The sequence below is a fragment of the Lutzomyia longipalpis genome, chromosome 3 (assembly GCF_024334085.1).
Source record: "Lutzomyia longipalpis isolate SR_M1_2022 chromosome 3, ASM2433408v1".
NCBI classification, from domain to species: domain Eukaryota; kingdom Metazoa; phylum Arthropoda; class Insecta; order Diptera; family Psychodidae; genus Lutzomyia; species Lutzomyia longipalpis.
Window position 1 is genome coordinate 585,547 of NC_074709.1, and position 15,471 is coordinate 601,017.

The 15,471-nt window shown below is 35.2% G+C and overlaps 1 protein-coding gene across 1 annotated transcript in view; it reads left to right on the top strand.

The window, feature by feature from the left end:
• Positions 1-4,550: 4,550 nt before the first annotated feature.
• The window catches only part of LOC129794292 (uncharacterized), a 99,363-nt gene continuing 88,442 nt past the window's right edge, over positions 4,551-15,471 (top strand). The window contains exon 1 of the mRNA XM_055835079.1: positions 4,551-5,025. The gene's annotated coding sequence lies outside the window, so the exon portion shown is untranslated. The remainder of the gene's footprint in view (positions 5,026-15,471) is intronic.

The following is a 15,471-nucleotide window of genomic DNA, read 5'->3' on the forward strand; positions in this document are numbered from 1 at the left end:
AAAGATTGATGGCAAAGAGAACGTCTTGAAGACTCCAGAATTCAGAAATTGTAACTAAAAATCGAATCTTTCAAATGGACTGGAATAGATATTTAAAAAAAATCAAAATTAATTCACTGAAGCAATATTAATAGCTTGGAAAATTTGTAGAAATTTAACTTTGATTCTATTGATTGTTGATAATGTCACCAAGAAAAACTTTATTCAATGGTTAATGCTGCATTATGCAATATTTCTCATGAAAGGAGAATTTGTGAAAAAAAAAAGTTTATTTTCTTTTCAATATTATAAATTTTCATAAATTGGGTCAAAAGAATAAAGAAGATGCGAAGTGTAATGAGAAAATGGAAGTTTTTATCGCTAAAGTCATTCCTTAATTCTCAATTTAAATTTCTCACCACTTTTCCGTGAGTTTGTGGTATGGTTTGAATTTGCGGGAAAGTAGCGCAAATTCGCCGCAAAATTTAATATGTATGAAATTTTCATTAGAACTCGTGCTGTGAGATTTTTCACCTTTTTTTTACCAACTATATAGGTATATAATAGGAAAATTCATTCGCACAGTATGGGTTCGACAATTGTTTCAACACTTTTAATTAAGATCCCTCGCGGCATTTCAACCTCCTCTGGCCATGGCAATGTGTTTCCGATGTTATAAGCTAAAACGCACAGACTGGGAATCCCTGGTCAAATTAAATAACACGCTTTATTGTCCAAAATGCTGTCATTAAACGTGGGTCTTTTTTTGCGATTGCTTTACATGAGAAATCACAGAGAATATGCCATCGTGCTCCGATGTTTTGTGGTATGTTTATGCGAGAGCCGAGGGGTTTTACCAAAGCTGAAAAGGGAGATTTTGGAATTCCACCCACTCGTGATATGCTTTATTTTCAACATTATACTTGTGCAATTCATTGAGCCAAATGGATGGCTTGTCTCACGAGGGGCGGATTTAAGGCGCCACCAAGTGGGGTTGTCCCACCCGCACGACCCCACCAACCCCCACCCACAATGGTGCAATTCAAATTAAACATCCCATCCACGATTTAGCAGCTTTTAACTTGATTTACCCGCACACAGAACAGATTCCATTCTTTGTCTCCTCCCTCTCTCTCTTCGTCACACCAAACAACATCGATTTTAATCTTAAACCCCATTTTTGGAGTGAGTTCAAAACGCAATATTGATGTAATATTTAAGCAACAAACAGGATATAACCAATGCTGCTGCTATTCGTATTTATGTAAGACCGGAAGAATTATGGTAAACAAAAGCATGAATGATTATTGGTTGGGAGGATATTTCGCTGACATAACTAACTCTTTTCCCATGCAGAGGTTGCTGCTTTTATTATCTGCCCTGAAGCAAAATGATTCTCAACTCTGTTTTTGATGCTGAGTATAGGTATTGAAAGTCCAAAGCAGAAAACCTTTGTATATCACTGGAAGCAGGACTGAAATTGAAGTCAGTGTATGTATATATGTACATTCTCATGCAATCTTTATCTTAAGAGGGGTTTTTAAATAAAAATTAATTGTATATCTAGATTTTATAGAAATTATTCGGAATAATTCTTAATTTTATTAATAATATTTAGGAAAATATTCTTATGTGGCATTAGATTTCTCAGAGGGATGTATTCAATAGTTATGAAAACTCAAAGATATTTTGAGTCAGTTTAGAACCAACAATAAATTTAAAAAAATACTCAATCTAAATTTTCAATTTTTTAATAAAAATTTATATTTAAGGCATATACTTTTCCTAAGAGATTATTAAAATAATGAAAAAAAAATAAACTTATTATTGCTGATTAATAAGAGAAAATTAAAAAAAAATACTTAACCGAAAAACAAAAATTATTATGTATGTATGTAGGTGATGTAGGATTCCAGAATTTCCTTAAAAAATATTCCAACAATTTGGGAAAAATGTAGCAGCCTCATTTGGGCGGTGGGGGTGGTTTGATGTAATATTTTGCCAAAAAAGGGAAAGGGAGAATTATGTAAAATATTGTCATGAGTGTAATTTATGGTGATTGCGGAATGAATGGTCTGAGAGGACTGGTGCGTAGCCCCTTTTGTATTTGATGCTCATTATTAAAATTACACACATACACCATGCTTGGAAAATGCTGTGCTATGAAATGGTTAACAAGGATGTGGTTGATAGCGATTAATTTCGATCGTAATACACTCTTGAGTCGCATTGGGAAGCTCCCCCGGAAAACTTGAAGCAAACTTAATCCGCATTAGATGTCTCATCCCATCTGGGGTTATATTTTGGGTTCCTTCTGCACAATCCTCTCTCTGTCTCACACACCCCTTCCGCCATCGTGTGGACGAGAATCTCAGGGTGATTTTGATATATTGTGTGTCTGTTTGCGTATGATGTGCACCCTTCTCCATTCTCGTTGATTTTCATTTATCAGAGAGGGTGACGGATGTGGGACGACGCTCTTAAGGGCTCCGTTATTATTGCTATGGCATATTCAATCATAAATGAGGTATGCATTGTGATGTTGCTTGAGGGAGGTTGGGAAAAGTTTTCCACACACACACACACACACAGCAAACTCGCAACCACCCTCAATTTCGGATGGTATAATACGTCTCAAATTCACTACATCGCATGCCAAACCATGGCATCATTATTCATTTCAATTAGACAGAATGCGTGTACTAATTACAGATTTATTTAAATTTCACCAGTGGGATTAATTCTGGGCACAATCTCATGCGATATCGAGAACCCCATTTTACCATTGGGAGGGCGAGGATACACCCTGGCAAGAGAGAGAGAGAGAGAGCGAGTCTTTTGCCAGCAGTGGTTGACGTCCTAATTTCAACCACGCTTACAAATGAGCAAATTTACATTCTCAGCAGAATTTGCAATTTTTACCCACCCAACACAGAATGAGAAATTAATTTGCAGATTTTCATTACAGTGAAAGTAGATTTTGTGAATTATCCTTGTACATAGCATGGCGAAATCCAATATGTACCAACTTCTACTGACATTTTCTGGCCAATTAAATCATTTAACTAAAATCTCTTGTGTCTAGTTGGTGCAAAATTGTTAAACTACATGTGGAATGCTGTAAAATATAGTGAACCGGATTAGTGAAAGAATTTCTCCAGCAGGATTTTCAAAAAACAAGACAACTTCTTAAATTTTTGAACAGATTTTTAATTTTATACAAAACATTGCGAGAAATGACTCCATTTTACGCTTTGAACTCTCAACTGGAAGCATAAATAATTAAATTGCTAAGTATACAAAATAATATCTACATTAATGACAAGCATAAGGATGCAAATAAGGACACTGTGTAATAATTTATTTATAAAATTGATGAAATCTTCATAAGATATCATACAATTGAGCTGCTTTTGGAGTCTAAAAAAATAAACTTTTTGTGAGTTATTTTTCATTTGAATACTTAATAATTTTTTAACCCTTTCGCAGATTTTAAATTTTTGTTTTCATTTTGTCGAAAATAATAAAAGTCTCGAGTCAATATATCTTTAATGATCACAAAGAATTCATTATTAATGGCTTAAAGGAAGAGCGAAGAGGTGATAATTACAAAATCACGATTTTTTTAACCAAAAATGAGATAAAAATTTTTACTTTCTCAATGTGTTGCGGTCCGCAAAGAGTTAAGAATATTTATTTATCTTGTTCTAATCTTAACTACCTATTCCATTTATTCATATTTTTCCTTGTTTGTATTTATTTAAAATAATTAAATTAGGGGGTCCACCCCTTCTACAATAATACATATTCGAAACATTTTTTAAAGGAAAGGGAAATGTTGTATCCCCAAGAATTCAAATTCTTATAAATTTTTATTAAAAAGAAAAATTTACATCAAACCTTAAGGTAAACTTAAGGAGGAAAAACAAAAAAAAATGAGAACCATAATTAAAAATGTTATGTTAAAATATTTTAATTGCTACACCCTGGGTCGAAAAGGTTGAATACACGCAGGTTCATGGTTGTAGGGTGCCGAATTACAATTAAGGGTGTCTGTTGTGAGATGAAAAAAAAAAATGTTACCTACTGACAATCTACCGGATTGTTGGGGGTTTGGCGGAAAGGGAAAAAATCCTGATATTATTGCTGTAATATGCAAATTTATATTCCGTACGAATATTTGGGGTATATACAGACGCTGCATATCAAAGGCTCCACTCCATAGATTACAACTTTTTTGCGCCAGGGTGAATCTTAAATTGCAAAATGTGCCCCAATTGGAGGGATGGAATGTGGTGGAGTAGGTACTTTTCTGGGGGGGGAGTCGCGCAAAACTCTGTCTATTTTGCCCCACACAATGAACCCCCAATTATGACGTTTGTCGAGGGGTTGGCGTGCTATATGGGGTGGCAGCACCACCCACACACACACCTCTGGCGGAATGGGTGGTTATCGCTCCCCCTGTATGTCGCAAACATGCCCCAATTCCGGTACGAGAACTACCCTCGTTTGCGCAAGCTCCCTCTGCAGCTGAAACCTCGTGTACGATGCTGAATCTCTCAGGCGCTCTCAGTTTGACTGTGAGCACCCAACGAGGTGGGACGTCGTCAGAACGGTGATGTGAACCATTCCGGGAAGTGACGCGACGACAGGCAGTGATAACTCCATTCTATCACCTGACTAACAATGAATTTTTTGTGGTTCTCCAGAAATTTTTAACCACTTTCGGCTGTCGATTTGATCAAGAGCATCGCACCCATGTAAATGTGAAGCACGCGTTGTCACACAAAAAAAGCTCCAAAAACTTGTAAACTTTTGACTCAATCTCCCGTGTGCTTGAGCGTTGATTTGAGCTGTGAAAAGCCATGGTGGGTGCAGATTGCAATTTTGCAGTGATTTTACGAGTGCCAGTGGGTGCATTTTGTATGTGACAGTTTAAATTGGACCCTGTCACCAGAGCCATCGACTGCATCATCCCCCCAAAGTGGATATAGAGCGCATTCAATTGAGGAAGGCATATAGCGCACCCCAAAGCCAAAACCAAAGGTCAATACATAGTTCACACATGACAAAGTTATTACATCCATTTAATGAACACATCCACCGACCTTTCTCGCCTATTGTGCCGTAAAATACGCCATTGGCAGAGTCAAGGAGACTTGACGAAATTATTAATTCCCTCTGGTATTTCATATATACGACGGGGGTGGCACCAGCAGAAGCTTTTTTGCCTGTGTGTATTTGAGAGGGTTTGACGGGGGCTCATGTATTGAATTTCTCGATTGATTCATACAGAAAAGGAGCATAAAGACGAAAAAAAAACATGAGGGTTCTTTTCTGTCCCACTTAGAGAAATTCTATAAGGGTTTTTTTGGGGGAGATATGGGCATACGTCTATAAATGTCTATTCATGTGTTACAGGCTCACCTTCATATACACCCCGTAGGACCATGAACTGTCCTTAATCTGAAAGACGATATAATGTGCCATAAGCAAAGTGCAGATCACACATAGGGGGTCGTTCGAGTAACATGAGAAATTAGAACACTATATACATAGCATACCTATAATGGCATATCCTTACACGTTTATGGGCTTTAAAGCTCTTCCGAGGAATAAAATTTGTATACACGAATAAATTATTCAACTCATGTTAAAACCCTTAAAGCCACATAAACTAATATATAAGATGATTTAAATAAGAAAATAGGAAGAAATAAAGCAGGTTGTAGTGCACCGAGAAAAGAGAAAATCAACTTCTTGTTGTTGGTGCTAAAAGCTCTGTAAAAGTTTAAAGATGCTTATCGACTTTAAAATTCTCTAAGTCGATTAACTTTACCTTTCTTTTTAATCGAGAAGCTCTGTTTTCCAAACTTCTAGAGATAAAGTTGGAGATTTTAATTCAATTTTGAAATATTTTTTTTTATTGTAGATTTAGTTCAAGATTGATGGTTTTTCTACTAAACAGAAAATATATGGAGAGGTTCTCGTAGCTTTACGAAAAAGCAGGGGCTGTTTATGTGACGAATATATCAAATTTTTTTTAATGATTCTATCATAACAATTCAAAATTTATTATTATTTAAATTTTTTTATACTGATTTAATTTAACTTCAAAATGAATGCTTTCCTTACTGTTATATATTACTTAATTGTTCTAATAAATTATATTTTTCAACATACATATTTGGAAAAATATCAACAAACATTTTTTTTAAAGTTTAATTTCGGTTTTGAAATATTTAAAACTTTTTAGATTCTAGCGAAAAGTTAAATAAATCTCATTTGAGGCCATTATAATTCAGCTACATACCTAATTTGCGATAAATCTCTGAGGTCCGTCACCCTCCCTATAATGAGTGTAAACTTTTCGCACTCGGCCATTGAAGGGTTAAAAAAAATTTAAATCAAAATAAATTGAAAGATGAATTTAAATTCATTTTTCATAATTTTTTCTTAAAAAAAATAAACTAAAGCAATTTCTTAAATTCCAATACAAATAAAATGAAAATTCAGCTATATAGCTTATCGGCAACAGTCTCATGAATTTTTAAAAATGTTTAAATTGTTTCAGATGTACTTACAATCACTAGAGATTTTTCACAACAACTGTACGAATACAAGAAGTTAGGAGAATCTGTCAAAAATCAATTAAGACTATAAAATATTAAGAGGTATTAAATATGAAAGTTACGAATTTTCCATTGAGCTTTAACAAACAACGAGTGAGATGGAGCACTTAAATATTCCTGCAAAATCCAAAAAGCTTATCAATATTAACTTGCTCACATCTGTGGCTTTGCATTTAAAATGCATCGCATTTTATGCTTCGAAATTTCCAATTATAAAGTCATATAGGTATACTACCTACATTAAATTATTCTGCAAAATGAATTTTATTCCAATCATCCGTTTCTTATAAATTGGCATCAAAGCTGTAATTTATTTTTGAATTAAAAAAAATCCATTAATGGGGATAATTTTAAAAAAAGCTGCAGTATTTTTATAAACAAAAAAATATTAAAAAAAGATATCCTGCATATCATTAAATTAATATATTTTGTTCGATATTAAAATTGCCGGGAAATGATTTTGAGTAATATAACGATAAATAGTGCAAAGTGAAAAATGGAATTAATTAAAACTGCAAATGATATAAATATTCAATGGAATAATTTATTAATTCAAGTTGAAAAGCTCTATGTGGAGCCTGAAGTTGCTCTTTTTGAATGTTCCCCAATAAGATGGGGCTCTTGATGTGGCTAATTTGACCCAATTTTGTGCAAAATATGGGGGTCGCCTTGTGTGCACTTTGTGGTTGGCGTAGGGATGAAGATATAGCTGAGAAAATGTGACACATTTTCGTCGCTTTTGGGGAAAAAAGGGCGAGAAGCTTTCTGTGCTTTCTGTGCAGAATGCAAATTCACTTAAACAGCACTTTCTTCGTGCCTTTTGGAATCTTTTTACGACTGTGCGACACTCCTCGGTGTCAATGTTGCAAAATTGTGGTCTTGTTTCTTTGCCACTCAATGCAGAAAGCTTGTGTGTACATCGTCTTGTTGTATATATCAATTTAAGCAAATATTTATACAGCAAAAGCAAATGGAAGAATTTGGTGCTTGTGCACTTTCTCCCGCGAATGCGCTGTGTTGTATTTATTTTCAATTAGTAAATTGCACACATTTCAGAGCATTTTCATCTTACTATTTTAATTCACATGCGGTGTGTAAGAGGAGAAAATTCAACATTGGAGCTTTTATTTAATTTTCACGGTGAAAAAGCTTCTTACTTCCGTGTGATGACTATAAAGGACACAAACTTGCTGCATTATTTCAGTCTGAAAATTGTCTACTGAGCAGTAGGTACATATATGTAGATATATACACACAAGAGTGTAAGGGAATATTTAAATTTTTCATAGGGGAGACAGGGGTGAAGTGTATCATGTAATGATTTTTATAAGTCCCGCTATTTTTCAAAAAAAAAAATGATTGAGGAAAATATTGTAGGAAAATTAGATTATAATTCTTTTAAATTTTGCGTTAAAAAAAGACAAAAAGAGACACGCAAGAGAGCTAAGATAGCTACAAAAATTCAAAGAAATACATAACCTTTTCCAAAGCTTCAGACGTTTGATCTGCCTAAGAATAATTTGAAAAAGAACTGAATTAAAATTAACATAATAACAGAAAATCTGTTTATAACGAAAAATTCAGGAATTTTAAAAATAAAATAAATAATTAAATTCGCTCCCAGAAATAAATCCAATTCACCCACGTTGGCTGTATTTGTTTAATATTGAATTAAAAGTGATTAATTTGAATTATTAATATTACTTCGTATTAATCTCTCAATTCAATTTAAAACTATTTTGCTTCAAAAAAAATCAATGAAAAATAGAATTTTCCATTAAAAATTTATATTTATGATGGGAAAACAATTCAAATGGGTTATTTTGAGTTATTTTTGGACTAAGAATTGTTTTTTTTTTTGGAAAATAAAATTTTTAAGCAATATTTCTTGAAGAGTTTTCCATTGAACTATTCCTTAAATCGGTATGGAACCTTTATTGCCACCAACTAACTTCACTACTGATCACTTCCTACAACACTCCCCTCTGGAAAACCCTCCTAGAGGACTAAAACCAAAAAGAGGGGCTCTTAAATATCCTTTTAATCCATCTCTCGACCCTCTTAGCTGAAAAAAAAACAGCAACAAATGTAAGTCAATTTGCACCACACCAATTAAAATGTTTCTTTTTCAACAGCCATTTGAGGGAAAAATAAAATAAATCCTCCCTCGTATCCCCTTTACACGGGAAAAAATTGAATTAGAGTGTGTGCAGAAAGTTAGGGCATTTTTCCACCCCTTACTTAAAAATCAACACAAGAGGGCACAATGTTGAAGAAAATTCATCGTCAGCCGACGAAGGGCAAGGAAAAATAAGCGAGGGAGAATTCTTTATTATGTTCCTTTGAATTATGTACAAGACCTTAAGGAATGGGGTGCGGAGGGAAGCTGAGGAAAATTTCTTTTTCACAGCATCATCAACATTCTTGATCTTCTCTGTGTGCTGTGTGGAACCTCTCACCCTTACTGTGGGAGGGGTTTCTTTTTGAGTTTCTTCTGCAAGGTGCGGGGGTGGGTGACATTTATCCGATTTTGGAGCAGGACAAACATAGAAATTGCTGCGAGAAGGAGCCCGGGGGGGGGGGACTTTTTTTTTGGTGAAATGATGACAAAAACAAGCATCCCTCACGCTATGAGAAGTAATTTATGAATTTATTGTATATATGAGCACATTAATAATTTTGCAGCAATTTAATTCGCGTCTATATTTCTGGGGGGTAGCGCAATAATGAGAATTTGCCCTGTCGTTGAGGACATCATGAGAGATAAAAAATGTCTGTTGAACCCACCCCCTGTGTGTGTGGAAAATGAAGAAATCCACCCTTATATTTCTAGTTAAATATGACTGACGTTCGATACCCGGGGAAAATGTTGTTTGAAAGTCGAGGGTGGGTCGAAGAATCCGCATGTTGTGAAAAAAAAACTCCGCAGCCTATTCGAGTCACGAATAACAACGACGTGTTGAGGCTTGTTGAAAAATATGATTTGGCAAAATATAAAAATTGAATCGTATTTTTATTCATTAACTTCCCTCTACGCAAACCCTACGCGAAGCTCTCTATATACCTTTTGGCGAGGGGTGGGGGTGTAGAGTCAAAATGGAAATTTTGTCTGAAAATAATATTGCGGATGAGGGCGTGCAGGAAAAACATGACAAATATTTTACAGTATGAATAAATTAATTTTATTCTCCAACACCGTCGAGGAGGGGGTGGAAAAGAAATTTATATGGAAATAATTAGGAGGTGAAAAAAAATCCCATGAACTTTTGCGCTAAAAAAACTCGTCGTTTTTTTCTGCTCCTCGTGAGGTCACCACCGGGATTTTAGCTATATACTAAATGAGAAAAAAAGAAGTATAATCACATTCAACCTTGTGACCTGGACGACAAACTTTAAGCACAGAGAACTGCTGCAGATTTTTTTACAATCCAAAGACAAAAGAGGCATTCAGTGAAAAAGAGGCGAGCTTTTCCTCAAGCTCAAGCTAGAGCTCAAGTCAGGGCTCAAGCTTGGCAATTATGTTCATTGTGAGATAATCCTTTTTGGGAAAACATCCTGGCTCTGCGAGAACAATTTGTTCACAATGGAAATAGTTTTCATAGGAAAGATGGATTAAATATTACAAATAATTCAGTGTGAACTTTATGGCTTTTCTGTGAGGGGATAAACGAAATGAAATTGCCGGACTGGTAGTTGAATTAAATCAAAGGGTTAGTTTGTGGTTTCATTTATTAATTAACACCCCCCATAAAGCTAAACTTAAGTACTTTTGATTTATAAAAGGGGTTAAAAGTGATTGTAGAGCGCATCTCAAATGAGAATTATGTAGAAACAGATTTTTAAGGATTATTGGAGAAAAAATGTCATGAGTACAAAAACAAAACAAAAATGTAAAGGAGTTTATTCATCACCATATTAGACATTATTCGAGTAAACAATTAGGATACGTTGCGTAATTTTGTAGAGAAAAAAAATACTTTTGATATAACATTTTTAGTCAAGTAAAATTCTATTCAGAAGTTCTAACTTTTTTTATTATTTAGGTTCTATGTCAAAGACCTCGTCCTTAATCGTTTATTGTTGCTGGTAATATTACCACTGAAGGCAATAACTACATATATACCAAATAAATATTAAAGTTAGTGCCTCACACGGCTATTAAATCTCTTCGCATTTAAATAGGCTTGACCAATAATACTTGACTTTGGGCACTAAAAAAGCTCATCGAAACTCACATTTGGGCGTATTATATTTTTCTTCATCAACATGAAATGACAAACATGCAGACCAACCCGAAAGCTCGTGGGCGCTTTTACGTTCACTCGAATTGGCTGCAATTAAATTGATTAAAGAATCAAATTCCCCAATATGTGGCACAATAAAAGTTGTATTCTCTGCCTTCGTGAATATCGTATGAGGATTTTTAGCCGTGGGGTTGATTTCCAATTTGGGGGTTCATTCGATTTTCCATCAGCGAAAAAAAAGGGAATAGCAGAGAATTTTGCTCCATTTCTCGGAGCGGAAATCATCGGTTGTCCTAATTAGACCTTTCTGTGAATTGAGCTCAATTTTTTTCATGCTCAACATCCCTCTTTCCCCCGCCCTGGTAAGAATGTAATGTCGACACAACGTAGCAGCAATAAATGCCGCCAATATTGGATGATGTTGAAAGTGATTTTTCATGTTTTTTATTCGAAGAGCGAGTGACTGTGGGGTGGCTTTCCCCATGGAGGATAGCGGGGTAGGATGCATGGGGATTAGAGAGTAAAAAAAAGTATGACGATGACACACGACTGTGCGGAACTTTCCAGCTAAAATTGCCCTCAAAGTTTCACCGAGTGTAGGGCTTTTGTCCATCAATGAACTCCAACCCCGCATATATAGCATATTTCCCCAAGCATATAAAACTCCCCTATATAGAGCAATCTTGTGCATCAACTTGTAGAGCTCCATTTAATTACTTTTTCCATATAGAAGGTAATAAATTGTGTCTCTTTGGTGCTTCCTGACTGAAGGATGGGTTGCTGTATACCCAACAACCAACACGATTCTTTATGTATATACAGACATTTTCCATGGGAAATCAATTGATAACCATGACGTCTTTTTTCTCCTTTTTTATTGCTCTATCGACTCTTCTGTAAGAGATTGAACAAATTTAATTAGTTCATTGGAATTTCTAAATTGAATTCTGTAATGTTTTTCATCATTTTTCTCGAGAAACAATTCCTTTTGAAAATCCCTCCGTTTTCCCAACAATGTTATTTTAAAGTCCATGAAAAGAGATTTGAATTTCTGTGGCTCTTTGGGAGCTTTTTCTTTCAATTTAAATCTATTTCTCTAGGTAGGGAGCTTATTCAGAAGAGATTCAGAAGAGTGATGGAGGTCCACACCACACATCCCCTAAATCTTCCATCAGAAATATTGCTGAGCTGACATGGGGGTGGCACCCCCGTAGAGTGATTTTGACGTTTATGATGACAATTGAGCAGCAAAACTAATGTTCCCAATGGGCTTGACACACAAAAGAGAACACATAATACCAAAACCACCTCCCAACAACACCCTCACAAGACAGTTAAATTCTCGGTGATATGTTGCCTAAAGCTGGTTGTGTAGTTCAGCTGTTTGCCATTCTTGTTTCTCTGGCTCCAAAATGTGTCTCTATGTCGTTTTTCAGGCTCACATCCAAAACCCTCCGCCACCAACAACATACAATGGAAGTCATTTCACAAAATTTCACGCAGTCCCAGGATGTGCTGGTGGGTGGCGGGGGAGGATGTGACGGCGGGTGTTTGTAATCAAAGTGAGCAAAAGAGAGACTCAATCACAAGGAGGAAGTAACATTTTAACATGTGGAAAACTCATTTCCACAGCATTTCCTTTTCAACCATTGCCAAATACTGTCGTGGCAAAAGGAGAACAGCACCAATTTGTTTGGTTGTACCATTCGCATATAAACATTTTCTCCTTTTCCTTAATTATTGATGCTAAAAAGGAGGGTTTGTTTGAGCTTCACCAAAAGCACGCAGATATCACCCCTTCAGCGGAACTTTTAAATGAATATTCGCCACATTTCCTTTTCCGCCTCGTGGAAATTCTTCCACTCTGAGAGAATAAAGGATGATTGAAAAATAAGTTGGTTTTCTTTCTTAACTTGATTTAAATTTTAATCTTTAGAAAATTCCGGAGATTTAATAAAATAATTGCAATTTATATATTTTTAAAAAAAATCAAACTAATAAAGTCATATTTGCAGCAATAAATTTTAATGCTCCCAAACATATTTTCCTTTATTTTAATTTTTCCATTAAACTCATATAAACACCAAAATATTAATTTTCTTGGCAAGCTTTTCATGGGAAAGCAACCTGAATAATTTATATTAATTTTCTGCACATGATGCTTTCTCTGCCACGTGACATTTGGTGCGGGGATTTATTTAAATGAACATAGAATGTGATGTTGAGGTTATTCTAATGAAAAAGAATTAATAAAAAAGCAACCAAGGATGATAATGTAACTTCTACCTCTACCTGGTTGAATTTGGCTTGAAAGCTGAATTAATTAGTTTTTCTCGTGTGCGGGAAAAGAGACAATCTCAGAGAGAGTGGAAAATTGGAATTACTATATGAAATATTGTTTTATGTGGCAAAAGTGCATATGGACATATTCGCGATGAAATATGCAAACTGGGAGTGTCTGGAAAGTTTAAAGCTCTCGCTCCTTGAAAGTTTCTTTAGTGGTTCACCACAACATATATTATTTGGTGGTAGCGAGAAAAAAGCGTCGCTTTTGGCATTACATTAAGTATGTATATATGTATGTATAGAAAGTTGTGGCGAAAAGAGAGCTTTGGCAATAGAAATTAATCATACTTGAGAAATTTTGTGTGAATTGGAGAACAATGGCAAATGAATGTAAGTCTTGTGGTGCATTTTCCGAGTCACTTGGAAGATGGGGGAAGTCACTTAATCATTTGTGTCCATATATAATACACCCTCCTTTGCCAATGGTCAAGCCATCTTTCTCCCAAAGGACTAAAAGCACGTATATAAGTAATCCCCCAAGTTGGAGTGATTGGATGACAAATTCGTCGTAGCAGGACAATTTATCACATTGTCTGTTCGTATGTTTTATTTCCGGCTCAATAATTACGTACTCCCCCCTTCTGCCACCCCACTAAGATATGTATGATGCGCTTGAGGGCGCTAGGAAACATTTTGCATCTCACCACTCAGCAATTCAATTCGAACTCAATGTCCAAACCATTTTGACTCCACAATCGCACCCAAGAGACACATTCACAACAGTCTCATCCAAAAGTGACACTCAAAACCCACACCATATCCCCTTCAACCCAATTAAACATCATGCTATGCCCGTAAACTTTTAATCAAATTAAAGTTTTGGGATTGACACGGTTGGAGGAGTCACTCGCACGGTGAACATGCCAAAAATGGCATGCCTCTCCAACATTTTAATATTCTGTTATTAATTGGCTCTCAATATTTTAAACTCTGCCAAATTGAACATGAAACTCAACTTTAATCCCTCTGGCAGTTTCGAGGGAAATCCCCAATTTTGGTCTTTTTCCTGTCCGCCATGGGGAAATTTCAAAATTCACATTTCCTTTTATCCCATCTCCTCTTGTTCTCCGACAGTGGCAAAGATGAGTGATTTAATTTACAAAGTCAGTCAAAAGGGTCTAAAATTTGTATAGAATATAATATTCCTTTGAAATATTGATTTGTAACAAAGCTCTGTGGTTGCTGTATTAAATTTTAAGTTGGGAGTAATTTTATTTATTATTTTGATTTTCAATTTCTTAAGAACTGAAGCTTATTCTTGAAAATGAAAAGATGACATTCTAAGTAGATCATGTTAAACATATTAAATTATACCTAATAAATAAAATTTGCTCAATATGGAATCAATGTTTTTGGTCAATTATTGCTCAATCTGATTGAGAGAATAAATGCTTAATTTTTAATCAATCAGTTGATCGATCTTGTTAATTCAATCATGTTTGAGTATTCTTTGGTTCAGATCTCGCGTAATAAGCTTCCAAAACTCTTCATTTAATTGAATGTATTCGTATTTTATGAAAATTAAGTACAACGGGCAAATATACATATGTAGGTTTTGATGAAATATTTAGTACACATATTACCTACGTTTTTGAGTTCCAATTAATCATTTGTGTACTTTTAGATATTTTTTGAGTCTCCTTTGTTTTAGTTCAAATTAGTTTTATCTTTAAACGAACATGATATCACAACATGAATCCACTCTATTCCTTTACACAGAAACTAAATACTTAACTAATCTACTTCGTGATAGTTCCTTTAACTTGAGGAGAGAATTGCTGTTCACTAAATCTACAAGTACAATGGCAAACATTTCAAAATAACAAAGCTACAAATTCTCTGGTGGTGCATTTTATGTGGCACACATGTGAGGGGAAACTACATATAAGCATTTGGATTTCTTTTACAATTCCTCCTTGATCCATTGGCAAGTGAGTAATCTGTCTGGGAAATTCAGTTATAGTATGTGAGGTGGGAGGGGGTGGCTGAGAAAAATCCCGGAAAAATCACAAAAATCCCAGGAAAAATCCACAAACGTTAGATGTGGGGGAGAATGGAGTATGGGAAGGGGAGGGAGTGGAAAAGATGTTTGTCGATTGTCGCCAGTGCTCTCAGGATGAGCATGTAAAATTGAAAATGTATGTCAGTGAATGATGAGCATGGTGACTTTCACATGACTGTTGTTCTTGAGTCCTCAACCCCCTAGTTGGGGATGCAGTTCCCGTCTCGAGGGGGAGAATTTCTATGTGCTACTGAGCATATGAATTCCA